This window comes from Penaeus japonicus, unplaced genomic scaffold (genome assembly GCF_977035675.1).
Source record: "Penaeus japonicus unplaced genomic scaffold, GWHDUDI00000001_assembly GWHDUDI00000004, whole genome shotgun sequence".
Classification (NCBI taxonomy): Eukaryota; Metazoa; Arthropoda; class Malacostraca; order Decapoda; family Penaeidae; genus Penaeus; species Penaeus japonicus.
In genome coordinates this window covers 21,859,293-21,861,792 of record NW_028234406.1, presented here as the reverse complement: position 1 = coordinate 21,861,792, position 2,500 = coordinate 21,859,293, and the positions used below count along the sequence as shown (strand labels likewise).

The window sequence follows — 2,500 nt, the reverse complement described above, 5'->3', positions numbered from 1 at the left end:
TTTCTCTCTGACTCTCAAAAATGGCGGGAAGTCGGGTGCTGTATTGGCCGTCTATTGAGTCGAGAGTTCAAAGCATTCCTATTGTCCTTTTATAACGTTGCCGAGGGACTTTATTAGTCTTTTGATCCTGTTATTCACTTGTGATTTCTTTTGTTTCCGTCTTTCTCCGCCGATCACTTGGTGTCTCGAATATTTGATGGTCTGATTGAGGTAGTGAGCGTGTGTGTTGATTTGGAAGTTCTTCGCCGTTCTCTCTTTCTCTCTCTTTCGATCGCCTTCTCTTTCTCTCTCTCTCTCTCTCTCTCTCTCTCTCTCTTTCGAGCGCCTTCTCTTGATGAAGCTTCTCTCTCTCTCTCTCTCTCTCTCTCTCTCTCTCTCTCTCTCTCTCTCTCTCTCTCTCTCTCTCTCTCTCTCTTAAAACAAAAGGAGAAAAGAGAAAAATAATATGAAAGGAATTCTATTCGGTCAATTTCATGTTGTTGTTTAAGAGAACTGTATGGTTAACATTTTTCTATCAGCTCGAAGTTTACATTTTTATTTACAAAACATCTGCGGGAAACGAAACCAGAAAATTATAAACACAAAGCTAATTTTGAATACAATGAAAAAGAAACAAACAAGAAAACTAAACACATAAAGTAAGTAAAATGAATAACAACAATAAACCGAAAAATAACAAGAACAACCACATGACGAATTTCTACCATTAGCTTGATCAAGAGAATACCAGTTGCGTTCGAGAATATACCGATCGTAACCATTAAGTATTCGCAGCAAAATGAATTGGAGTTTCGAGGCTTCAGAGAGTCTGCTCGAAGCACTGTAACTTCTCATGTTTTAACTCATTTTCATATTATTAATTCATTCGTTTGACTCTCTCCATTTTCAACTCATTTCCTTCATCGTCTCTTCATCATTCATCTTTCCCTTCATTTCTATCCATTTTGAACTTCGCCATTCATTCATGCACTGGCTTCATTCTATATCTTTTCTCTCTCGAAAACTTCTTCATTTATCCATGAAGTCGCTTATACTTACTGGAATCAAACACCAATCCCTTCACCGTGATTAAGCAACGGTGATACTAACCCTGGGAGGAACGACTTCCCCCCCCCCCCCCCCCCCCGGCCTCCTACCACCCCTACCCGCCCAGTCTGGCTTGTGCAGGTCGTCTTTAAGTGTGAACGTATTTCATGAAATGTGCGGTATTCATGCCTTCGTAGAACGTCCATTCGGTCATGTAATGATGATTTCATGGACATGGATGATCGCAAAACGATTTTAGACGATATGCATGAGGGGAGTGGTTCAGAATGTAGAGTTCGATTAAAACTATCATTATTCTTGATCTTGTTCTTCATCATCAGCCGTTATCATTCTTATATAAGAACACTCTCAGGCATCGTGAAATGAGAGGAAATAACAGCCACAATAAAGAAAAAGGAATGATTTTTTTTTTTGTCCATAGGGAGTTGAACCCGAGTATTCCAATATACAGGCGGATGTGCTGACCACTATATCACGAATATGTATGGAAAATATGATATAAGATAATGCAATGCCAGCTTGTTTTTGTGGTTGTTATTCTTATCATTGTTATCATATGTATTCTTATTATTATCATTATTCAATTCTTCTTATCATTATTATTACTATCATTATTGGTATTGTTACTATTACTATTACTACTACCATCATCATCTCTAATATTATTATCAACATAATCATAGTTAATAGTCATCCTATCCACACCTGATTGATTACAACATGCAACAAATTCACCTCGTGATATCAGTATGTCCTCTTTTATTGAATGGGAACAGGATGTGGAAGATGGTTAGCTCTCTCTCTCTCTCTCTCTCTCTCTCTCTCTCTCTCTCTCTCTCTCTCTCTCTCTCTCTCTCTCTCTCTCTCTCTCTCTCTGTTTCTCTCTCTCTCTCTCTCTCTCTCTCTCTCTCTCTCTTCTCTCTCCTCTCTCTCTCTCTCCTCTCTCTCTCTCTCTCTCTCTGTTTCTCTCTCTCTCTCTCTCTCTCTCTCTCTCTCTCTCTCTCTCTCTCTCTCTCTCTCTCTCTCTCTCTCTCTCTCTCTCTCTCTCTCTCTCTCTCTCTCTTGCCCACGCGCACAGAAGTTGCTTTGAAGTGAATATTAAACCCGATGAGAGATGCTGCATCTCATTCATCAAGCTTATGAGATGACAGGATACATTAAAAACAAGGGAGAGTGAGAGAAGAAGAAAGACGATGACTAAGAAAATATCGAGGGGGAAGAGAAGGAGGAAGAGGAAGAGGGGGCGGAGGAGGCGGTGGAGGAGGAGGAGGAAGAGGAGGCGGAGGCGGAGGCGGAGGAGGCGGTGGAGGAGGAAGAGGAGGAGGAGGAGGAGGAGGAGGAGGAGGAGGAGGAGGAGGAGGAGGAGGAGGAGGAGGAGGAGGAGGAGGCGGTGGAGGAGGCGGTGGAGGAGGAGGAGGAGGAGGGGGAGGAGGAGGAGGAGGAGGAGGGAGGA

At 42.2% G+C, this 2,500-nt stretch overlaps 1 pseudogene; it reads left to right on the top strand.

The window, feature by feature from the left end:
• The window catches only part of LOC147471961 (uncharacterized), a 5,583-nt pseudogene that overhangs the window by 2,162 nt on the left and 921 nt on the right, over positions 1–2,500 (top strand).